The sequence below is a fragment of the Lutra lutra genome, unplaced genomic scaffold, assembly GCF_902655055.1.
Source record: "Lutra lutra unplaced genomic scaffold, mLutLut1.2, whole genome shotgun sequence".
Lineage (NCBI taxonomy): Eukaryota > Metazoa > Chordata > Mammalia > Carnivora > Mustelidae > Lutra > Lutra lutra.
This window is the reverse complement of record NW_025923840.1, coordinates 205,304-231,400: the sequence shown is the minus strand read 5'-3', so window position 1 is coordinate 231,400 and position 26,097 is coordinate 205,304. Positions and strand designations below refer to the sequence as shown.

Here is a 26,097-nt window from a genome sequence, read left to right as displayed (position 1 = left end):
GGGCACAAGTCTTCTAAACCTATACTATCTAGTAGAGACAAAGTGTATGGAGGAATAGGCCCATATTGTGAAGTGGTCACTTTAAATTTTTCTAGCATTTTAAAATTTACAGTATTATAAGCCCTTCGGCCATCAGGCAGTTGTGTCACAGGGTAAGTGGAAAGGGTGGAAGTATCCTCTTCCGCTTGTTGGGCTTGATAAAGTGACTTCTGTAGCAGCGTAGTTTTTAGCGGTTCAACTCCTTCAGGAAGTTGTTTTGGATAAACAATTGAGTGTGGACTCATGGGAAACATACTTTTAGGCATAGGCTCCCCATCTCTGTAGGGCATGCCAGATTGAGGATGCTACATTACTGGAAATCCTATACTCGAGTCCTTAGGGGTAGAAATTTTAAGGGATTCAGTCTGAGTTCGTCTATGTGTCATAAAGATTGTTTGAACCTCAATAGACTCAATTTTTTTTCCAAAGTGGGGATACTCTGGCTGACAAACAGAACAGCTGGGGTCTATAGGGGCAGTGGCAAGAAATATGTCTTTTTCATCATTCAGAGGCACTCCATCTCCAGGAGTATCAAAAGGATCGAATGAGAATTGGTGAGGTCAGCAACTAACTCAGAAGAAATACCAGCACTGAGATGTTCATACTCATTCTCCAATTCATCTATGGCCAAATTACAAAGAGAATCATGAGAAGCTATAGAGGTTAATTCTATAGAATGTTGCAGATCTAAATTCTCCTGAATATCTTCCCAAACTTTCATGGTTCCTTCAGGGCAAGCACATGACCCTCTAATTTTCAACTGATTTTTAATCTCTTACCCTACTTTCTGCCAGATTTGTAAATTTACCATTCCTCCTTTAGGGAACCAAGGACAAAGATCAGACACCACACCAAAAAATTGCTGTAAGTCCTTCTTTGAGTGCTTAGACCCCTTCTGCTTTAAAAGGGCCTGGAATGCCATAAAAAAAAGGTCCTCCTGTTTCTTAGAATGAGAATGCCCCATATTATTTTGCTCCTGCCATCGCCCATCAACCTGGGCTCCTCTTACCGAAATCTTGATAACCACTCACCTGTACTTCCACGCTCCTATGAAACGAGCTCACAGTCCCTGTTCATGACAAATCAACCAGGAAATGTGGGGGTAAGAGGATGGTGAAAAGAAATTAAGAGACAAAGAGTTGGGGGCAGGAGGAGAACTGAGGATGATGTCCAACAGTACCGATTTTATTACACAGCTTATAATCATTTATAAGGCAGACCACAATAGAAGGAGTAATACATCAGTATCTAGTCAGATGACCGCAAGTTTCTATAACAAGTTTACATTAACTACAAGCAAACCTCGTGATGCCAGGTAGTCTGGGCTAAAGCCATTAGCAAGACAAGCAATCAGGGAGTGGGTTATGGGAGGTACAGGAATGACAAGGACCAACGAAGAACTCATGACCCTGACCACATTGTTCCCTTCTGTAGGGAGAGCATGTGGGAAGTCACATAGGCGAGCACATGACACATAACACAGACCCTTTCTCAGTGTTACTCAAGTTTTTCATCCTTAACCCCTTGTCAAGGTGTCCAGACTTTAAAGGAGACACAATCCAGGGCCTGGTTTGATCCACGACTCCAACCATGCCGTAGCCTTCAACACCTCACCTTAAATTCAGATTCCTGAAATCAATGGGTTTCCAATTCAGTCTTTTTTGAAAATTTCTTTCCAAAGAACCAGCCCCGGCTGTTGGAAATAAAATGTCTATTTTGGGGGTGCTTGAGTGGCTCAGTGGGTTAAAGCCTCTGCCTTCAGCTCAGGTCATGATCCCAGGGTCTTGGGATCGAGACCCACGTTGGGCTCTCTGCTCCTCAGGGACCCTGCTTCCTCCTCTCTCTCTGCCTGCCTCTGCCTACTTGTGATTTCTGTCTGTCAAATAAACAATTAAAATCTTTAAAAAAAGGTCTATTTTGACAGAACGTCAGAAATCCATCCAATTTCCTCCATCGTAGTCTCTAAGGTACTCTAAATAGTCATACTTGTCTTCACACCACCACCACCACCAAGGAAACCCTCACCAAGTCGTAGACTCGAATTAATTCTTTTATTATAAACAAAAGCACACCAAAAAACCCACAAAAAGTGGTGGAGATGACCCGCTGTCCACAAAGGGAGACCCTCCCTGCAGACCGGAAATGGAGGATGGGTGGCAGGCAAGAGGAAGGTCAGTGCACTAAGGGCCTTTGAAATCGGACACGCAGGGAGGATCCAGTGTTTTCAAAGAGTATCTCTCTGTCTCCTGCATTTGCCAAAATGACAGGGATTACTTGATATTATTCAAAACTTAATTTCTTTAAAAGTACATATATTCATAACATCATTAAGAAAGTTTTCCAAAACTGTGCCAGAAAAATGTTCTATCTAGATATCAATTGGATAAAAGGCTATAATTGTGGTACCTGAAACAGAATGACGATTGTATTGTCATGTGTAAATATATGCTGTTACTAGTTTGGTTTTGTTCCCCTTTTCCATCGTATTATGTTGCAGAACTCATAAAATATCTTCATTTACGTTTCATTTTTATTAACTTGTTTATTTTGTAATGATTTTACTCACTTCTTTGGCAGAGAGACAGAGCTCCCAAGCAGGCAGAGTGACAGGCCAGGGCAGAGGGAGAAGCAGGCACTTCTCCCCTGAGCAGGGAGCTCGACATGGGCTGGATCCCAGGGCCTGGACCTGAGTCAAAGGCAACTGCTTAAGCGACTGAGAAACCCAGGTGCCCCACGTAGAAATTATTTTAAAGAATTCACATTATATTTGCTGCCTGTCATTGCCTATATCCCCCGGGTTGTTGCCAAGGAGTTCTGAATTGTCACTTTCCAAGAGACCACACGGCAGTGGCCAGGCCCATGGGGACTTACAATGGATGTGGCCCCCTGCATGCCAGGCTCCGGGGAGTACAATGATAAGGGGTGAAACCAGCAGAGAAGTTTTGGGTCCAAACACTCCAGAGTGCACAGACTGACCTCGGCTGCCAAGAGGGTCCTACCCAGCTATCATCTGACTCATCCTCTGTGTCCATGCAGGGACACCACATATGCATGCCATGTATGCAGGCCCCGGAGGTGCCATCCAGTGGTGGAGACAACCTGCTGTCCACAAAGGGAGACCCTCCCTGCAGACCGGAAATGGAGGATGGGAGGCAGGCAAGAGGGATGTCAGTACACTAAGGGCCTTTGAAATCTGACACGCAGTGAGGATCCAGTGTTTTCAAAGAGTATCTCTCTGTCTCCTGCAGAAAGGGCACCTTGCGATCCAAATTAATGCAACTCACTGAAAAATGACAGACATATGTTTGTAATCCTTAACTCATGGCTCAGGCAGTCTGCCCCAAAGACAATATTAATAACTGTCACCCTTGGCTCCAAGGGGCTCCTGGAAGGAACACAGGGCATTCCTGGGGAGGGGAGCCCCACATTAAGCACTTTTTAAAAAAACATATTTTCCTTATTGGACACAGCAGGCATGACTTGGGTGATGGGCACAGGGAGAAGCACGGCCCCTGAGCTGGGAGCCTGATGCTAGGTTTCATCCTGAGTCGAAGGCAACTGCTTAAGTGAATGAGAAACCCAGGTGTCCCAGGTAGAAATTATTTTAAAGAAATCACGTTATATTTGCTGCCTGTAAAAGCCTATATCCCCCGGGTTGTTGCCAAGGAGTTCTGAATTGTCTCCAAGAGCATGACCTGAGCCAATGGCCAATACTTAACCCACTGAGCCACCCAAGAACTCCTAGAGAGACTTTGTGATACAATCTCATATAAATAGGAGTTTTCCAGAGTAGCAGATAGTAAAATGAATATTTAAGTCTCCTCGTTGCCCTCAGGAGTATCATTTTTTTAATGTTAAAAAATGTAATTAGTTAACTTACAGTGAAGTATTCTATTCTGCAGTAGAATGCAGGGACTCATCACTTCTCTCCACCACTCAGAGCTGGTCACAACAAGGGCCTTCTTCAATGTCCATCATCCATCGACTCCTCTCTAACCCACTTTCCTCCATGACCCCACAGTGTGCAGGGATGCCTTCACCCTGAGAGTTCTGTCATGAACCACCACCATGGTGACCTGATGACACGCACCCATCCTTCCGTTTCAACTGTCGCTCTGTTAGCCGAGCCCCTTGCAGTTTGGTGAACAGGTGTAAAGGTCCCCACGATGGGAAATCTCAACTGCTGTTCCACGGGTATGTGCCTATTGATTTCCTCAACTCTCTTCGCTCAAGCTGGCTTCCTCCCTTTTACAGAGACCAGCTTCTTCTCTTTGGCTTTTCCTTTCCACCCTCTGATTTCTCCTCCTGGTCCGATGTCTGTGTTTGTTATTTTTTCTGGGTTATTTCATTGGGATTTCTTGGGGAAGCTGACTTGCTAAAATCGCTTCTACATTCAGAAAACCATACTCTTTCTGAATGCCAATTTTGGACACAATCATACAGGGAACAGACCCAGGTCACACACTGCACTGTTGTCCCTGGATCAGGAGAATCTTGGTGCAACCCAGGCAACAGATTTGAGGGGAATGAATTGCTGGTAACCTCTTCCTGATGGAGATGTCAAAATCGGAGAGGAATGATCAGCGGTCGAAATGCAGCTGTTTTTAGGAAAGACACCACAAGGTATCAGGGTGTTTTCATGGGTTGAGGTGGAGGGTTTCACAGGCCGTCTGCTTGATGCCTGGGAGTGGACGGGAACAGGCTGTGCCAATGGGTGGGTGAAAAGAACACATGGCAACTGCACAGTGGACTGTCTGCTGGTCTCAAAGATACTGCTGGGCTGGGTTCTCAAGGCCTGGCCTAGGGAGGGAGACAGGAGAGTGTCTACTAAACCTACAGTCTCCAGAGGGTATCAAGAGACCTGAAAGTAGACAGGGGATGTTGGGGAAGAATGAGAGAGTAGGGGGGAACTCACTCCAGCCAGGGTAGCCTCACTTACGTCCAGGCTCCTCAGAACAGTCCTCACATCAAGAGTAGGCCATTCAGCATCATACATATCCTTTCTGAAACCAACCATCCCCAGCCCACATGGCCACCTCCATGTTCGTTCATACCATGAACTGCTCCTCCAGATTGGCCAGCTCAAGGCAAGCGAGTTCTCAGCGGGGTCAAAGTGTCACCATTGGGAGTGGAAGGCAAGCAAATTCTTGGTGGGGTCCTATGTGACCATTGGGAGTTTGAATCAGCTTGGGAGCCAAGCAGAACCCCAGTAGCCGTGGGGTTCAACTGGCCTTCATGATATCCATGGGCGCCTGTGCTGACCTTGCAGAGAGGTGAGCGAAAGTGGCCAATGCTACACATTCCTGGTCTTTCACTAGGGCTCCATTTGGAAGAAACCACCACATATTTTATGCCAGGGCCACAAACACAGAGGTGAGTGAGGACTGAGTCTTGTTTTGTGGCACTTGCTCTCCCCTACAGAAATACTGGCAAAGGAGGTTTTGCGATTGTGAGGTCAGCTCTTGTTTCAGGGTTTCAGGAAGTTTTCTCAGGGGCCCTGTGTGAGTGTCAGGGGCTCGGGGATCTCCATCCACAGGGAAACGATGACATTCCTGCCCCAGATCCATCCCTCATCAGGGTGGCAACTCGGGACAGTCTCTTCACCACCCTACATTTCAGTGCCCCCCACTGTCCAATGGGGCTTCCACCCCGTTGCCACCCCCATCGGTGCTGCTGTGGGGAGGACAGGAGAAAGGGAAAGGGATTCTTTGTTGGCTGTCAAGCATCGTTCTCATGGGAAGGATAAAGAGGGGGCTTCCATCCTCCCATGTCTGGATTCAAACACAGCCACATGTCTAGCTGAGTCCATAGGCAGTCTGTTCCTCAACACGTGCCAAGTGACTGGGAAGCATCCCGTCCCTCCCTAGGTCTGAGGCACTCCTTGGACTCAATCACTTGGGACACCATGACGGCACCCTAACGTCTAGGCTGGGGGGCAGGGAAACGGGGCACAGAGGGTTCTTGGGAACACCCTCAGGTAGGTGTGGCTGCTCAATGGGATGTGAACCCAGGCCCTCAGGCATGCTCACGGAACTCTGTTGAGTTTCTGTCATGTCTCTGCTGAATACAAGCCATTGCCCACAGAACCTGTGGGTGTGGGAAGGGCGGAGTTCAGAGCACAGCCCACAGCAACCTCTTCCTAAGTCCCACCTTGAGCGAGGAATGCCTGATGGGCAGCTGGTGAGTAGGGGCATGAGACTGTTGGATTAGAAATAAAGAATGTCGAATCCCCCTATGGGCTACTGAAACAAGATGCCAACACTGCTCTCTATTTCTATGCGTCTCCCAGCAATCTGGTGGAGCTTCCCCCTGAGGATGTGGAGCTGCCCACAACCACACCAGCCCCTGCACGACCACCCAAGAAGAAAGTCTGGTTCTCCCTCCACGATCAGGTCTACCCCACTGGGGACACTGAGGAAGGTACCTTGGAGATTGACTCATTACATTGATTGGAGATGCATTCTTTTGTTCAGTTGCACAGACATAACCGAAGATTTTAAAACTGCTGAGACACATTTTCCTCTGATTTCACTGGTAGCCATTTCCCTCTATGCCGTCCGTCCCCATTAAGTCCACAAGTCACGATGAAATTCTCATTCAAACTGGATCCAATGGGCACAGGGAAAAAGTGTCTACTAGCTGAAGGGATGGATCTTAGGTCTTTCTGGAACACACAGGTCTGCATAGGTCTCTCCGGGAAACATTTTTCTTAGATGTGTAGGAAGGAAGAGACTATGTTTTCCACCAGTAATGCTGAAAGAAAAATGGAACAGAATACGGCAGGTCTTTTCACGATCTCCCCCCTCCACTTCCACCCATTAGCCACATCTTACATGGGTGTGCTATGTACCTCCAAAGGAACGAAATTATCTCACCACATTTGGGGAACCCAAGTACCCAGTACATTCCATGTGTTTACCATTCTACAAATTGGGCCAATGTATTCAGTGACGTCTTCTCATTCTGGAAACAGATAGAAATCTGTGCACTAATGTCTCACACTGCTGGCTTCCCAATAGCCACAGACAGGCACAGCCCCCAAATCCAACATGGGAGGAAAGGACACATTAAATGGCATCCATACACATCATGGTGTGCAATTCAGGCATAAGAAGAAACAAAGGTTTCCAATATTTTAGGAAATAGATGGACCTTGGAAACCTAACACACCATTTGAAAGCAAGCACACAAGGAAAGAGGTACATTACACGATCCCAGGCTTTGAGGACTAGAGTAGGGGCATTCGTAGACCCAGAAAGTGGAAGGGATGGTGCAGGGAGGAAAGGGGGAGGGCTGGTCATGTTGTCACAGGTACAGAGGTTCCATGAGATAGGATGACAATGTTTTCCCCATAGATGGCAGCACTATCTAAAAAGCATCAGGGATGTGAGCAGTGTCACTGAACGTACACGTACTAATGAATACAACCATCCACAGTACTTAGATTCAATCACCGAAAAACTCACTACTCCAAAGCAATAGATGAGTGGTAGGGTCACAGCAGAGGTGCAGGGAAGACAAATGAACAGGCCCTATGACCAGGTGAAGTAGTGACAAGCTGGCTTGGCTTCACAGTGGGCAGGAGGGCTCAGGGGACTGCGCCCTGAAACCAAGTGTGCCTTGAGTGTTTCCCAGACGGACGCTGATGAGTTCCCACTGATGACATCCCCTCTGTTTAAAAGTAAAGGCCCTGTTTCCCTTTTCCATCCTGTTCCCCTCCTCTGTGTTTCTATGTACACCAAGGATGTGGGTCACGCAGCATGTCAGTCCTTGCTTGGTCCCTCTTCACATCCATTCACTCTTCCCCCCATCCACATCCAGCAGACTTAACTCCCCTAGTTATTCTTGAGTAGTGCAGCCATTGTCCTGACAGCTCCTCTCTGTCCTCCTAGACCCTGTGGAGGGCCAGTCCAAGGGTCTTCCCAGGGGCTGGACAGAGGAAGGCTCCCCAACTCTTCTTAAGGTAAGCTCACTTCTCTTTCTCAGAGACAGTAATGGTGCTTCCTTGATTTTTTCCATCAATGGAGTTTGATGAAAACTGGCACTCGCAGGGGAAGGGGGCAGCAGTCTCCCCTCGGGGAGGAATGCTGGGTCCGACCTCTTACACACAGTGGACGCAAAAAGGGTGATGACACAGGACAGCCTCACTTACAAACTCGATTGTATCAAACACCTTCCTCAGCAGAAAGGTTTTCTCCTTGAAAAAGAACGTTCTGTCTGTTAATCAGAATGGACTTCGGAGATCTGCCATGAACAGTTCCAGCATCATTCCAACTGTCCTCTTCAACTCGTGTGGGGGGACATGGACTCAACCATGGGACCTCATCCAATTAACTGCCTGAAGTCATCCCCAAACCAAAGAGCTGGCCCAACAGCGGACAGGATGCTGGGATCCTCACAGTGTTTCCTTTTCCCCAATCGCAGGTAGACCCTGGGGGGAATGACATCTGTACGTATTTAAAAACATCGGGCACTGGGAGGAAATCTAGATGAAAATGCAGCCTGCCTCCTGATTTTGGGTTCCAACAAGGAATGGGGGTTGAGGGATACTGACTGAGACTATCCAGTGAGGCACGGTGACCACATAGAACAGGGCCTGGACAAACTCAAACATAGGGCAGAGATGATTTGTGTGCACGTGGGATGAAGGCCCTGTGTGCATGGGAGCGTAGGTGCATGTCTATGTGTGTCTGTGTGCATGTTTGTGTGTTTATGTGTTATGCTTGTGAACACGAATGTGTGCCTTTCCCCAGAGATATTTCTCACACTTCCATCACAATCAAAGTGTCACCCTTTCAATACACTCTCATCACCCTGGCACACTTTACATACTCCTTCCTCTGCTCACTACAGCTATGCCTGGAGGACGTTTCCCCTTGCTTTCCTGAGACTGGCATTGTGCGGAGATGAATGATCCAAATACTTGACCTCCTACTTGGAAAGCCAAGATTTGAGCTCAGGTTCCAATCTGAAAGTTGCTCTGGCCTATGCACCTGTGTTAGTCCCTCAGCCAGGGGTTCATGATGTACCATAGGTGCTAGCTAGTAAAGGGCCAACAGCATCTCTGCATACAGCCAAAAACCTAGATTCTATGATGGTCCCCAACAGGACCCAACATGACACAGTGACTTCCAAGGTCACAGAAACCAGGGCAAGGATAGAAGCCCATGTTAAAGATTACAGCCTGGGCCCTGGAGTCAAGTGCACAGAGAAAAGCCACATCCTTGTGCTCAAGCCCACATTGCTGGAAAGGGTGTGGACCCGTGGAGGACAGAACAGGGCAACATCAGTTATAGCCGGTCTCAGTGTGTACACACGACCTATGGCAGAAAAGCATCATGGAGGGAATTTACTGTACTTGATAAGATTCCCGTAAGCCCCAGGAAGGTTCAAATTCTCTAAGCACACACTCACACACCACTGGAAAATAGGAAATCAAGTTCAAGCTTGGTTGGAAGCTTTGGACCAACCCCCCTGGGGCAAATCTCCTGCAAAGCTGGCCTGCAGCGTGTCAGCACAGACTCCAAGACTCTGTGTAAGGAACTTCCCACTGGTCAGAACACCTGGGAGGGTTCAGTCAGACACTGTCTTCACGGGAAACACTCACACACACATGGGAAAGCTCAAGAATAGTGGAAGGAATCTATCAATCTCATCAACGTTGCCAGCAGTTTACATAAGCTACGATGTCAGTGCTCTCAAGTGTCGTACATGGGATTTTCGGAAGACAAATGATGAGTGAAGGAAACTACTAGGCTTCTTTTCTGAGGGTTGAATTCAGCCCAGCAAGCAAGACTGCTTTTTATGCCATGAAAAATCTTAGAGACGATATGCAAAATCTTACAGAGACTTGATACATGTCTCTTACAGAGACGTGACGTCACAGCATATTGGGATCTTGTGCCCAGAACTAATTTCCAAAGAAGTAGCATGGGACACCTTAGTGGCATGTCAATCAGGAGAGGATATGGGACTCGGTCCTCACACAGAAGCCAGGTTAGGGTTCACATGTATTGGACTGACTATTTGGCTTTGATCGGGCTCACTTTAGCTAGAAAGACAAAAACACTCTTTGCGTTTCCTCCCTGCTCCTCTCCAGTCCCTTCCTCTCTGCACCAAAGAGAAGGCCTGGCAGCAGTGCGGCCAGTACCTGCTATGCACCCACATGCACTCACTCGCCTCCTGTCCTCATGCATCAAAACTCCCTGCCTACTTCCTGGGTAGCTGCACCAGTGTCCTCACAGTGGCTCTGTATCCTCCTAACTCCCCTCAAGGGCCTGATGGAAGAGCTACCCATTTTGAGGGTAGATGAAGAAACTCCAACTCTCCCTCAGGTAAACTCATTTTTCCCCAACATTTTATTTATTTGAAAGACAGAAAGACAGAGGAGAGAGAGAGAGAGACAGAGCACATGAGAGTGCAAGCAGGGGGAGTAGCAGAGGGTGAGGAGGAAGCAGGCTCCCCTTTTGAGCAGGATGCCCAATGTGGAGATCCATCCCAGGACCCTATGATCAGGTCCTGATCTGAAGGCAGAAGCTTCAATGTCTGAGACGCTCGGTCACCTCGGTAAAGTCATTTTGTGCTTCTGAGGGACAACCAGTGTTTGATTTCTCTTTCCATTAACATCTGAGCATGTACATGCCAGAGGGGAGAGACAATTTCCTTGGTGCTGAGAGCCTGCAGTGAGTTTATACCATTAACGGACACCGTATTTAGACGGGCACTGAGAAAACATCACCACCATTCCTTCACAATGGATGGTCATGAGCATTTTCCAGGAGGTCATTCTGTCTATGGAAAATGGCTTTGTAATGAGTTGCTGAAGAAAATGGACTTGGGACATTTGACATTCCAAGCCAGAGCCTTCTCTGAAGCTCATTTTCTCTGTCGCTGGATCTTAAATGTAATGACTGCATCCCATCTAGCTTGCTTATGATACCCAGGGCATAGATATGTGTGCATATGGTGTGCACAGGCTGCTGGGATCCTCACTGGGTTTCCCTTTCTCCAACTGCAGGAGCAGAAACCAGATACATGTGTTTCCATCACTCACTTTAGCGGGATAGATCTAGCTGAAGAACAAGGTAGGGCTTTTTCTCCTCCTTTGGTGTGGAGAGCTTCCCCAATTCTGAGTTCCTGCTGGGAACAGATGCTGGGGTGAACTGAACAAACAGCATGTCCTGTAGAAAACCAGACCCTGTACTACAGTCCCTGCAAACCACTAGGCAACTCAGATCGTGTGCCTCCTGTGTCTGAGGGTTGGGGCTTGTTCTTGTATGGGTCGATGTGATGGGACTGGGCATGTGGGTGTGTTGACTGGGTGTCTTTCATCAGAAGACATCTCCAACTTCAATGAAGTTCAGTGCACAGGTCAAAGTTTCAAAGCCAAACCTCCTTCATCCCCGCTGTGCACACTCCCCTAGGACACCACATTCCACGCTAACCACAGTTCTACCTGGAGGGTTGCTTAGGATTCCCTTTCCTCAGACAGGGATGGGGAGAAAGGAAGGGGCCGACATCTGTCCTAGCTGGGGACATTTCACAGACATGGTCAAAACACAAAAGAATCAGAGGCTACTTTAGTCTACCAAAACATCATCACCAGCCTTACAAAAACACTCACATCTTGAATGCACAGAGGGAAGGCTCACTGGCAAATGGCAACTGCCAGGAAAGCTTCATCATTATCTTGGGGCCCGATCAAACTTCCTGACAATCTGCTACATGGCCAGATTAGAGAGTGCCCTTCTCTCGCCTGGCCTCAACTCTCTCATGAACTTGCTGGGTCCGGATGTGGGGTGGGGGTTGGGTCCTGGGAAAATGGGTCCTGATGACTCAAAAGACACACCCACATGCCACAGGAAAGGAAGACTGGGAAGAATCAGCACTTTGTGGATGGGGACTCTGTTGGAATGCACAGATGTCACTATGTAGAAATCCTGTCTTTGGTTTTCCTGACCATGCATGATTCAGGAACAAATGTAAACCTCTAGGGTACTTGTGCTTGAATTGAATGCAACCTGCCACACAGTGTTCTTCTGAAGAAATACAATCTCCTAGAAGAGGTGAGAGATAGGTAGGAGCAGCAAAGAAACGGTCTTAACAATGACCACAACACAGTCGCTGGTTGGAGGAACTTGCCTGTCAGTACAATGGAGTGTGCATATTAGTGTTTACCCTTTTTCGGGTTGAAGAGGTCACACTGTTTCAATTACCTGTAGCTAAAGTTCAGAGTCAATGTTTCTCTCTCTAATCCTGCTCCTTGCCCTGACCTCTGTTGATGCAGCAGCAGCTTTCTCAGTCCATACCCATGTAACCCAAGGTCTCCATACACTTCCATGCATGCCCACCCCAAGCTAAAATCCCTGAGCTCTTCCTGCCGAGCCCCACCAGTGGACTGACCATTTGTGTATCTCTCCCTAGCTTTGCTGGATGGGCAGGCGGGTGAACGTTCCACAGGAACGACAGAGAAAGACGCCCCATTTTTCACCAGGATGGTACGTTAGCCATTCTTTGTGGGAGACACAAAAGTCTTTTGGCTTTTCTAATCAAGGTCACATACAACAATCTCAGCATGCACAATTGACACGGTAGGGAGAAGTTTGAGTGAACATCTGTTACCAAATGCTACCTAATCCCAAAGGCAGTGCAGGGGGGTGGGGGCAACCACAGCAGGATCACCTACCATCTGGAGGGCAGGGAGCTTTGGTACAGGTAGCAGCTATTCCTCCTTGCCACCTATTTTGTCCAGTGGGACCTGGAATGTGGGACCTGTAGGAAGACTGGGCACATTTGGGCAGGATTCATTTTGCTCTCTTCATACTTTGGGGCTCACGGGCCTCTAGCACATTTCCCCATCTGGTTTTCTCCTATCCCCCAGGGAACAAAAGAAGCATGCAAACAGGACAAAGCCTGATTTGATGTTCCTACTGTTTTCCTTTCTGAAATCACAGGTGTCCCTGCTGGAAGGGGATGGCAGTAAGTGTTCTAGACTGGAAGGGGAGGGCGGTAAGTATTCTGGATGCTAGAGTCACTCACTTGTTTGCAACAACCTGGAAAAGGGGAAAGGTGGGGCTTCCTCGCAGGCTCCATGATGAGAACCATCCTGACTCCAGGTCCTGTGGGACTGAGAATAAGGGTCGGAATAACAGAAATGGATTTTCTGGGCTCATGGCCCTGTCCCCGGAAACTACTTCGCTGCTCTTAGGTGGTGCAGGTTTGGGGACAGGGAGTATGTGTGCCTTGGTGATGGACTATTTCACAGCTACTCCAGGCCCTGTAGCTCAAACAGGAGGCAGAGTTTCTATTCATGTTCCTGCTACGCTCCAGGACCTTTCATCCTCCATCCAGAAAGGGCAAACTGCAGCTCAGTCCAGACTGATTAGCTTCCTGCACGTACACACCAAGTAAAGCTCACTGAGTGATTCCTTAGAGCCCTGCAGGGGTCCTGACACTCTCTGTGTGCATCTACCTAGATCCCCTGGCAAGCCTGTGTGATGGCCTTGACGTCGACAGCACAGAGGGAGAGGCCCCATTTTTCACCAAGGTGGTAAGTTAGCCTTTCTTCATGTGAGGTACAGTAACCCTTGTTTCTCTTATTCTTGAAATCAGCATGTACAACATCCGTAGTGGGAAGATTATTGTGGGAACGTCTGTTAGCCATGGAGACCACATTCCAAAGACCCTGCAGGAAACAGCAGGTTCAGTTAATGTCCACAGAGTAGTGAGCTTTTTCACGGGTGCTACTGACACCACCTTGCCACCCAATGGACCCAGGGCATGCAACCTCTAGGTGGATTCCATATCACTGCCCATGACCCTGCCCATCACCAAGAGAACAAAAGAGCTGTGCACACAGGACGAGACATGACTTGATGTTCATCATGTTTTCTTTTCTGAAATTGCAGGTGGCCCTGATGGAAAGAGAGAGTGGTAAGTATGCTGTGCTTTAAAGTCAATCATTGCTTTGGAGCAACCTGGACAATGGGCAAGGTGGGGCTTCCTTGCAGGCTCCATCTTGAGAACCACTGAGAATCCTGATCCTGTTGCAATGAGACTAAGGGTCATGTTCCGGACCGAGACCCGAGGCCTCGTGACTCTGCCCCCGGAAGCTACTGTGCTGTTCTTCAGTGCTGTAGGATTGTGTGCTGGGCATGAGGTGTGTTGACATGGGAATCCATGTGCTATGGTTCTCAGGGTTGGTGTGTCTGTCAGGTGGGTGAATGGTATGTTCTCAAACGTGTCTGGTCCCCTCAACATGGCGATTAATGGTGTCCACATTCTCAGAGAAGTTTCCCATCTACGTCATGTCATGAACGTCAATTCATATGAAAACTCTTCATCATCTACGATTGAAATAGGTGTTCTTTCCTTGCAAATACACATAAATTCCCCTAGAAAACAAATCCCGTCGCTAACTAGGAAGGACTAGACTGTGCCCAAAGACACATGTGTGTCTTTTCCAATCCCTGTTACTGAATCAGTGTCCATGGGTCTCTCCCATCAAGGTAGGTCTCAGGCATGAATGGTCACAGTACCTCCCTCTTGACACTACACTTACACACATGTCTCTGCATCAGAGGCCCCATGATGCATCTTCCCAACCTCATCGGAAGCACTGTGTGCTGGGGCACACTCCTCCCTTCTGTAACTGGATTCCAGGACAGCTTCGTGCAACAGCCAGTTCAGGGAGGACCTGACAAAGGAGCAGTGGCCAGGAACAGATGGGGCCAGCTCACTCCATGTTTCTCCATGGAGATCTACCATTTCCCTGCAGATACGGTGTCTAAGAATGCAACTGGCCTTCTCCCAGGGGAAATTACATACCCACCACTGGTCCTAGCTTGGGCTCTCAGAGGTAGCCCCAAAAGGTGTCCTATCAAAGGGGGAATGAGGTTGTCTTCAGGGACTGAGCATCACTGGGGGGACCTGGGCCCCCTCCATGCAGGAACGAAGGGTGCTCTGTGCATTGCAAGGTGTCAAAAGAGTACCTTAAACCTCAACAGTTGTGACAGGACAATCACCACACATCTCGCTCACCATCTGTCCTTGCAAGAGAGGCTTGTTTTATTCGGAAGGTTTGGGCCAATAGACAAGTCAAGGGAGTTCAGTGCCTGTGAATGTAAACAGCGAAATCAGGGTTTTAGGGTTCTTTGGCAGCAAACAAGATTTTCTCTCATGAGAAACATGTTTTTGAACAGAATCTGATTTTCTGCCATCTCTTTTCCTTACTCACATCTGCAGGATCCACGGGAGTACCTTTCGCTGCTCTGAGGACACCCAAGAAGCTGTTCCCAGTTAGTTGCACCATTCTGCATTCCACTAATTGCATACAGAGTATTAAATGTTCTGCATCCTTCCGACATGAGTTTTGGGCTTGAATTTCTAGTTTGGGTCCTCGCTATCCTAGCAGACAATGCCACAGCTCAGTGTCCTTTGGATTCACATTGCCCTCATGATGCCTTATGTTGAGCATCTTTTCATATGTCTGTTTGGCCAGTCATTTGTTCCCTTTGCAGAACAGTCTTTTCAAATCTTTTTCTTGATTCTTTCATTTGGTGAAATCCCGTTCTTCTTTCTTTGTTTTAGTTTTGTTTGTTGTTTTTCTGTTTTGTCAGTGAACACACCTTTTCTGAAATAAGGATTGCAAATGGAGTCTCCAATCTGTGGGCTGTCTTTTCATTCTGTCCGCTGTTTTAGAAGATGATGCTTTTTCTAGGAGTCCTCTTGTCAAGCATCGTGATGCCAACATGAGTGCATTTGGTCATTTCTGTTTTGCTCCCACGTGCCCCAGCCTATTTAAATGCCAGCACCATCCTGTTGGCTCAGGGGAGTGATCCAAAGTATTGGAAGTTCCTTCTAAGGAACCACCAACTACTTCTTCATATTCAGAAAAGTTTTGAATCCTTGTGTTCTCTATGGTTCCATTGTCTATTCTAGCTGTTTCTCCATTTCAAGAATATCACATTATGCTTTTGGTCAGTGCTGCACTGAATCTCTTCCCCATTTATTCTAGGAACTGGGGGTTCACCTTAATCTCTTAGGGTACAAAGGCCTCCAACAGTGCCTGGCGGGAGTGCGTGAGCCCAGGAATGTCTTAGGTATCAATGGCCCTGTCAAGCCAGCCACAAGGCTGGAGAAATACACAGGAGAGTAGGGCTTGTCTCTCGCTCCTGGTTGGTTTCTAATGCTGAGTTGACCAGGAAAGAGTCTGTCTAGTGTCCATTTTACACAGTCATTTATTATTTCAATGAGCTATGGGGAAATCATTAAGGAAAATAAAATGTCCAGTTCCTCACTCCCACTAGCCACATGTCAAGAGTCCCATAATGACTGGAGTTTTAGTTGGTTGCATGGGGAGGGGAGAGCGGTCATGGGCATGTAGAACTGACACTGAGGTGACTGCTGCAGCATCCTGGTCTTATTAGAAGGGATGAAACTCTAACCCCTGTCTCCTCAAAAGGCTCTGGTTTCACCAGCCCCATGAACATTTGACAGCAGAGCAAAAGGGTCAGACAGATGCTGCATGGCCCATAGACATCTCAACAGAACTGGGAACAGAACTGGGATGAATGGGTGAGGCAGTCTCTCTCATAACAGCATTGCTCATGTTTCAGTTCCTACAGATTTGCATGTAGAGAGCATCAAAGACTCCAGCAGTGAGGATGAAGTCTCTTCAGGTAGGGAATGGCACAGAGGAAGGGAACAGTGGGACAGGGCTCCTGGGAATAAGGGACTGCGCCTGCCAGTCTGGAGAAAGAAGGTGGATAAAAACCACCACGGAAAGGGATGCATTAGCAACAGGTATGATTTGCTCACTTCATAGTTTCTCAGTGAAAAGAACAGACATTGTGTCCATGGGCCTTCGGGGTAGGCTGGGTTTGTCATCACCACCCGATTCCTTGTGTGGTTAGTTTAAGGATCTTTCCCATCAAATCTGCTCTTGCCTCCCTTTCCCACTGCCACATGTCAAAGCTTGGTCTCTTTGCTCAAGGCCTCTCAGGAATGATGCACAAGAGATTCTGGGTCTTTCTTGGCATGGGCCCAGACCTGGTCATGGTCATGACTTGGCAGCCCCGACCACCAGGACTCTACGTTCTATTGGGAGCCAGGACATGGAAGACAGGTAAGGTCGCTCCCTCCTAACGTCCACTACCAAACCTTCCTGGTTCTGTCCAAGCTGCTGTACCTTCAAGGGGACTCTCAGAGCTGGAGAAGGTAAGGCAAACTTCCTCTGGGTTCACTACACAGGCTCCCATGTCCCTTAGCTTCTGTTACCCTTCACACCCTATCCGAGTCTGACCTGTGGACATGTTCCCAAGGGAAAAATGTCCCCATTCAGCTGCTCTGGAGATCCCCTGTCACAGGCCAGGGTCCTGCAAGCCTGCGTGAAGGGGCTTCTGGAGCTGCTTCACACACGTGCTGTCCCAGGTCCACTCAACCTCTCACCAGCTGTCATCTAGGCATAGCACAGAGCTTCTTGGGAGCAGGGCCAGGGAGTCATGGCTCCTCTCAGAAACGGAACTCTCCGGCACACAGTCCTGGCCAAGCTCCCCACTCCCCAGCCATGCCCAAACTGCAAACTTTCCTCAGGCCTGCCCAGGGCCCTACACACACCCCTTCCCCATCCATTCCCTGCCAGCATCAGCAGGAGCTCTGGCAGGAATCCTGTGATTCAGTGACCAAACTGGTGGACATTTTCCAGGGCTGCCCTGAACAGCTGAGGGCACCTGCTCCCATCTCCATTCAACCTCTGTAACACTTATGGAAACAGAGGGCATTGTATTAGCTTGAAACATGTCCCTAGGAAGGTAATCTCAGCCACTGGGCAGACATGGCTATGGGGAGGTGGTGGGCCATCTACCCCTGCAATTCCCCAGCAATCCCAGACCCAGGACAGCTGCTCCCAGCACAGAAGGATCAGGGGGTTGATTCCGTGGAACCAGGATATCTCCTCTCTTCCCTTGGTGGCTCCCTCTTGGACAACATTATGACTGGTGGACCTTGGCAGGAGGAAGGACATGGAGCATCACTAAGGGAGGAGGAGGAGGAAGGGGAGCAGGGAGGAAAAGGAACAAGGACGGAGGAAGGGAAGTCCTGCAGAGGCAGTCTTAGGGACAGTGATGGCCTCCAGGAGGGAAAGGATCATACAGATGGGGTTCTGGGTCTTGGAGAGAATCAGAGGTTGGAAGAGCATGTGGGCAACCAGATACCCACCTGCACCCTGTGGAGATCAAGCGGACAAGGCCAGGGAGGACTCAGATATGAGGCCCCATCCAACTGAGAGCAGAGGCCATCATTCCCAGAGCAGCAGGCCAGAGGTCGTCAGCTCCACTAACACCCCTTTGTCTCTCTCACGGCCACCCCACCATCCTCACTGCATCTGACCTGGAGGAGGATTCCACGGAAGACAACGATCCCAATGGAAGGAGTCACACTCTGCCTGTAATTCATTTCCACCTCCATCTCTTGGGCTTCCTCTCTCATCTGTCCATAAACACCTCTTCCCAGATCTTCTCCTTTCCCTGCTTTGATGACACCCAGCCTGGAGGATGTAATCCCTGACGGACACTCAGGCTTTGCATCTGAACTGCTGCATGATAATCCCTGGGTATCTCTCCTCAGCCCTTTCCTAGCATCACCCTGACCCCTCACCACTGAGTCTGGAAAGCAGCCCTGTATCACAAAGCAGGCAGTAGGCCTGGGAGTCAGCAGGGCACAGCTCATCATGCTGGAGGGTCCTCAGGAAGGGAGCCTGGGCCTGGTTGTCCCCACTTGGTTCTCTGCTGCCTGGGAGTCTGTGCTCATGCCCTGTTCTGCTCTTGCTTTCAGCTCTTAAGAAGCTTCCCTTCTGTGGACTTGACAGAAACAACAAGGAAAGCAGAAGATGAGAAGGACTTGGGAACATGGTGAGTTAGGCAGGAAAGGGGTCAGGCAAACATGGATACATGTTCTTCCTCGTTGCTCTGACTTTGTTGTGGGCACCTCGGGAAACCACACAAAACCTGAGGTGCTGCCCTAGCCTCTGACCACAAAGGAGAGGAGAGGAAGGTCACAGTCCCTGCAGGCATTACAGGAAGCCTGAGAACATACCTCAGGGAACCTCCACCTGATCCGTGCAACTCCCTGTGGTGGTTGGGCACTGTCGTCCAGGAGCTGCTGATCTTGGAGGGAGGACACTGACTGCCTGGAGGGACTGGACCCCAGGCATGCCATGCATGATGCTCCTCTGGAAATGGCCCCACGCCCCATTGATCCCTCACTCTGCACAACCCAAGCCTTTCTCTCCCACCCTGTAAAAATCAGCAGAATGTCTTACTCCTGAACAACACTAGTCGGGAAGAGACAGCGTTGGGGTGGCCCCATCTCCCACTTCAGGCACCTGAGAAATGAGCAAATAAGACAGGCCCCCAGGCTCATAGGAGCAGGACAGCTCACCCTTCCCAGTGCTGCATCTTTCTTGGCACAGAGTAGGCACCATTCTCCAGCTGAGTCATGTACACTGATCACTCTTGTAGGACCTAACCAATACCTCCAGTCCCCCAAGCCTCCAAGATGCCTTGAGGGAGGTAGCATGTCCCCTCATGGCACCATGTCACTGTGTGATTTTGATATTCTAGAGACTCTCCTCAATCCCTTAATCTGCAGGGAAGACCCATCACGGAAAGGCCACCCTGCCTGTTTCCACCTTGCCCACCAACTGCACACAGCATGGGGCCCATGCAAACTCACTTCCCATGGGAGTCAGGAACATGCCTTCTCCGTCATGCCTCCTGTAACACTCGTGTGGGCAAAGGCTCCCCCCATAGAGAAGGGCATGTCGAGGGCTCTCAGAGAGGCTGGGGAAGGGAGAGCCCACCAGGAGGAGGACCTGACAGTAATGGAGGAAGACGGTCAGTGAAGGGGCCTGAGTGACCCTGGGAGTGTAGCCTTCATTCAGCCCCAGGGGGCCCATGGGAAACTTCCATTTCTTCATGACACACATGGGTCCTGCAGTGAAACCTCTACCTGAACACTCAGAAGACATATCCCACAAAACCCCACAGGCCTCTGGTAAGACCTACCCCAGGACACATGCCACTTACTATCTCATACCACTCCACCTGCTGTCTCAACAGCCCCACCACAGGGAAGTCTGCCCACGACCCCAAAGCACCAGAGTCTCCAGAGTTGCTCAGACAAAGGGAGCCAGGAAGGCCCTGGGGCCTCTCTTTTGGCTTCGATTTGGGGCCAGAGGAAGACTCGGCATGAGAACACAAGGAAACACACCTGCAGGAACGGCTCTCTTGCACCTGACCTCCGCAGGCCAAACAAAGAGAACACTTCTGTGCAACCCACCAGAAGAAGGCACTGGAACCCCAAGGATGAGACAAGAGGACCCTCTGAGTCGGCCATAACACCCAGAGTTGACTTCACAAGCCCTGCTGATGACTGACACTTGGAGCACGAGGCAAAGATCTGGGCCTACAATAGTTCATTGTCTGGTGAGACTGGGCCCCCCTGGAACTGGGGGGCACAGCAGCTTTCCGGTCTTTCCCCTGTCTGATTCAAGGGCTTCTCCTCTTCCCGATGTCCCTCTAGCCCCCAGAAACCATGGAGAGCATGACAGATGAAGGAAGAAACAGGACAGCCAGGGCCCATTGACCACCCTGGAATCGACTCGAGGGACAGCAGCCACCCCAACTGTATTCCCCCAGGGTGCCATCCCTGAACCTCCTCTGTTGCTTCCTCGCAAATGACCATGACCAATGCTGGGATCAACACTGGCAGTGGTCCCACAAAATGGGCCCCATTCAGTCCGTGTGTTTTGCAGCAGCAACAGGTGTAGGGAGGAGAGACTGTCCCTAATCGGAGCTTGACTTCTGGAGCACCCATGCACCATGGCAGAGGAAATAGGGCCCCAATCACCATGCTGCACCCTGGGGAAAACATGGGCCTTAAAGACAGTAATGCTAGACACCAAGGGCTTACAGAAATGGGATCCAACATTCCTTTGGTGGGAATACTAGTTGATGCAGTCAATTTGGAGAACAGTTTGGAGATTCCTTAAGAAATTAAAAATAGAGTTTCCGTATGACCTACAATTGCACTACAGGGTATTTACCAAAAAGATACAGATGTAATGAAAAGAACGGCCATCTGTACCCCAATGTTCATAGCAGCAATGTCCAACATTCCTTAGGAAGCATGTTAAAGCATTGCACATTTTGCTCTACCTAAGTCCTCCAAGTTCAAAGGACTCAGGAAACATCTCTTCTCCCAAGGCAACCCTAATCTCTCTCCCTATGTTCAAGAAAAATCTCTTCCCCTTGTAATGGGGCATCATTGGAAACATGGGTGATTTGACCAAGGCTTGGATGGGACTATCCTATGGAGAGAGCTAGGCAGAGACTCAGATGGGACCAAAGGGCTATAAGGAACTAAGGCTGACTTTTGGAAAACCTGCAGCCATCAAGTCCTTTGGGAATGTTGGACTGACCCCTTGCTTCCAGACTGCCCCACTGCCTTACCAGGAGCATAAATAATGTCACTCTCTGGCAGGTGTAGGAACCTCAGATATATTGGACATCTTGGGAAGGGGAATGTGCCCAAATCCACAGGTATTGCAGACATGTCTGATGGCAAGCTTTTCCCTTGGCTTCTGGCCTAGAGAGACAATGATTAGAGACTCCTCAAAAAAGTCCCAGTGATGCAGATTCTAAGCGATCACCATGATTGACCACTAGGCTGGCTAAGCTTAAATTGATAATTGCACCGGGTCAGTTAAAGCGGGACTTGCTTTCCAAGGATGTGAGCCCTGAGCTGGCTGTCTCTGGGAAGGAGCATTCTTTGGAAGAGGAAAAGTAGGCTTCAAAACCCACCTTTGTGGATGTTCAAGTATAACTCTGGTGGCCTTTTCATATGTGTTGCTTACCTAAGGTAGACAACTTGAGATCATTTTCAGAAACATTTCCACATTAGTTCAGAGACAGGCAATCCACTTGCTTCTTATTCTGTGGGGATACCAGGACCCCATGGGCTCAGGTCTAATTCAACAACTGGAACATGCGAATGATTCCCCCACGACTGTGGAACTGAACAAGCATCCTGACCAATTGGATGGGGCTGGGATGAGGAACTCATTCCCTCAAAGCCAGAGAACATACACCACTCCACAGGGTTCTCTGGGGATTATGGAGACAATAAAGGACCCAGCTGTCCCTGTAACTGGAGTGGAGGGTACTCTGAGGAAGGCCCTTATCTGCCGGACAAGTTTTCTCCCACTAACCAGCGACTCCTACTAACGAGGATATTCAGGCAAGACCTCAAAATAAAAAGGGCTTCTTGGAATGGTTTCTTCCCTCCCAGTCCTACTAATCCAAGAAGCCACCCCATTCAGGTACAGTGGCAAACAAAGGCTTTAGCTAAGCATCCAACTGCCCTCCTGGGAAAAGGAACCTCCCAATTCATACAGGGATGGCCCCTGACTCTAAGGACTTGGCATCAGCTCCAGAGCATCACAGAGAACAAAGGCTACCAAACAATGATAAAAGGCCGATTTGTCAACTACCAGCTTACATTTCGAGATATGCCTGAACTAACACCAGAAACAAGCCCAACTTTAAACCCAGCGACCCTTAGGCCTGGACCCGACCACTCTATGCCCATGACTCATAACTCTTGAAAAGTTCTTAAGTCGACCAGACTTAAGATGTCCCTACGGAAATGCAGACAGTTGCTTTAACAATGGCAATAGTTTCATGGAAAGGGGGTAAGAAGCACCAGGATTGATGTCATCAGTCCAACTCAGACTGCTGAGGCCAAAGCCTGTCAGCAAACATGCTTTGCCCCCAAAGCAGAGATCCTAGTGCCCACCTGTTGGTTGTAATTGGCAAAAACCTTACAAGCGTTTATCCTGATTCCAACAGGCCTTCCTCGTCCTCTATACCCATGAAGCAATTACAGAAAAGGCTCTTTTCCAAGCCATAACCCGTCAACCCAACATGGGCCTGAAATAATTGCACATTCCAAGAATGGCCCTCCAAACCCGAGGAGCCCTTGAAAGCCTGACTGCAGTTCAAAGAGACTCAGGATTAGATAAGGGCTCCTAGCTGGGACCCAATGGCCATGAAGCTCTAACCTGTGCCCATGGCTTCCCCAAGCTCCAGAGGCCTCCGGACACTTGGGGTGGGCCTAGATGCCTGGGCGCATTATGAAAACCATCACTGACCCAGCCAACCTGCCCCATTTCAAGCAACGGTGCACGTGTGCTCCATTTCATGGACATGGCCACCTAGCATCCATCTTTGTCCCTCTTTGGGACTGGAGGATGTCGTGTGGCATGGGGAAGTCCTTACAGAGTACACAGTCAAGGCCCTACATATCGGTCCAATCAGGATTTCTTTTTTTTTTTTTTAGTAATAAATATTTATTTTAATATAATCTTTGGTACGCACAAAGGAATGAATGGAAGTTATAAAAGCATAGTAATAAAGCAAGCACCCACGAACCTACCACACAGCTTAAGAATTAGAATTTTACCAGTATCTTTCTTTTTCCTACATGCTTCTCTTTTTAAATATTTTTTTTAATTTTTTTTTTATTTTTCAGCATAACGATATTCATTATTTTTGCACCACACCCAGTGCTCCATGCAATCCGTGCCCTCTACAATACCCACCACCTGGTGCCCCCAACCTCCCACCCCCCACCCCTTCAAAATTCTCAGATCGTTTTTCAGAGTCCATAGTCTCTCATGGTTCACCTCCCCTTCCAATTTCCCTCAACTCCCTTCTCCTCTCCATCTCCCCTTGTCCTCCATGCTATTTGTTATGCAACACAAATAAGTGAAACCATATGATAATTGACTCTCTCTGCTTGACTTATTTCACTCAGCATAATCTCTTCCAGTCCCGTCCATGTTGCTACAAAACTTGGGTATTCGTCCTTTCTTTTTTCTTTTTTCTTCTTCTTTTTTTTTTTTTTACAGCTTTATAAACATATATTTTTATCCCCAGGGGTACAGGTCTGTGGTTCCATGGTGTAATGGTGAGCACTCTGGACTCTGAATCCAGCCACCCAATCAGGATTTCTCAATGAAATAAGGGAATGATCCCAAGGCATGAAGCTGTTCTACAGAGACTTTAGATGTTGTAACTGCTTCACAAGGTGGAGCTTGTGCCAATCTAAAGACAGAATGATGTAGGTACATTCCCCACTATCACAAAGAGATTTCTGGGTTCCTAACAGATACCACTGCTCAAATCCGCACTTTCAAGGATCCCTCTCTTTAAGGATTGGCTCAACTCTTGGCCTGGGGGAGGGTTCTCACCCACTATCAAAGGACTCTTCATGGGGATTTTCCTTCTCTTTCTTCTTCTAACCATGTTGTGTTGTTCCCCACCCATCCCCTCTGTCTCTGCAGGTGGTGTCGGGAACCCTTCACTGCAGTAACTTCCAGAGGACAGGTGGTCTTTTCCACTCAACAAGATCCAGTCACAACTTCTCCCCTGCACTCAGCGGTCTCTTCATTTCACAACTCTGACACAGAGAGGCCCCCCAACTGAACAGGAATGACCCACAGGTAGGGACAGCTCTACACCCCTATTCAGCAGGAAGAAGTTACAGAAGATGAGACCATCCTCCTTCAACAACCTTAATGACAGAAGAGTCTAAACTGTTCAGGGGCACATGAGGAGGGAGGAGAAGGCCAGCTGAGCACCAAGCAGGAGCTGGCACGCAACACAGCCCCCACCCCCAACAGGTGATATGAGTGACATTCCTCAGGTGCTCTGAGTGCCCTAAAATAAGGAACGGAAAAAACAGATCCTCCATGAATAGAGATCAAAACCCTGCAAGACCAGATTCTCCCTCAGTTTATAAAAGTCCTCGTGATTCTCAAGGAAATGACTTTCTTAACAGGAGGCTAACTACCATCCAGAGACCCGTAACTCCATTTCCTGAAGCCCTAACATCCCCCTCCCTTCCATCACACTGAGGGAGGCTGAGGCAGAAGGAAATGTCAATAAAACAGAATTTCTATTCAAACCTGCAGTCCCTTGAGAAGGACTTGTGAGAGGAGGAAAGTAACATTCCTCCAGGAAGCTCCCAACAAACTTTCTATTAATGCCTTCCTAGAAGGAAAAACCACCTTCATTTGACAAGAGCAAAGCCTCCTGTATCCTGTGTGTCCTCTGTCCTACTGCAACGTTCTTGCAAAACCTCCCTTTTGCCTGACCACCCCAACCCCATCCTAGATAGAGTCAGCCTCCCATCATGACACCAGCATAGGACAGAAATCTGAATAATTTTATTTCTGGGCTGAAATGTGCCTCAAGTCAAACCATCGCCTGAGTGTCTGTAAAAGTCACTGGCTTGAACACGACTCACTGATATAGTCTTTGAAACTCAAACATCTAAAATTTAATCAGCAGTTGACATGGGTGTGAGGCTACCATGTAGAAAGATATATCTGAATTGTGGAAAGTAACACGGCACCGACTATAAGTGGCATGCAGAGGTTGATGCAGAGACAATTCCTGAAGGAAGGGGTTGGAATTTGTATGTTGAGTCAGGAAGGGAGGAAGATGAGTGAGCAATCCTTCCACAGCCCCTCCTGTTTTGGCCATTAGCAGAGGGTTCACCCTGCACAGGAACCCGGCCAATGCTGGGGCACAGGAGGGAGATTTCTCATGTACCTCACCTCATTCCATGTGTGTTATGTCCAGGGAAGAGAAACCTTGTATTTACAGACAATGTGGAAGAACCTTCAGCCATGTGTCCCCAGTTCAAATGACATCAGAACTCGTTCATCCTGGATTGCACCACACACATCTCGCCACTGAGGAAGAGCCTGTGGTCGGGGCTCTAACCTCAGGAGACACGAGAGAACTCACCCTTCTGAGGAAAGTAGACATGATATGCATGGGGGAAACAATTCTAGGGCAGGGCTCACCTCTGCACACAGCAAAACCACGGGATGTTAGGGATGTAACAAGGGTGTGAGACCCTTCATTCAGAGAGCTCTGTTCTTATTCTTCCCCATGACCTTACATGGGTTAGAAGCCATATGGTGACATT

The 26,097-nt window shown here is 48.6% G+C and overlaps 1 long non-coding RNA gene and 1 pseudogene across 1 annotated transcript; one reads left to right on the top strand and one right to left on the bottom strand.

Moving 5' to 3' along the window:
• LOC125092676 (uncharacterized) overlaps positions 1 to 26,097 on the bottom strand; it is a 68,423-nt pseudogene that overhangs the window by 34,358 nt on the left and 7,968 nt on the right.
• On the top strand, positions 12,477 to 13,967 carry LOC125092678 (uncharacterized). The gene is made up of 4 exons (XR_007125038.1): positions 12,477 to 12,536; positions 12,993 to 13,017; positions 13,515 to 13,588; positions 13,947 to 13,967. It is a non-coding gene; the product is annotated as an uncharacterized LOC125092678 (long non-coding RNA).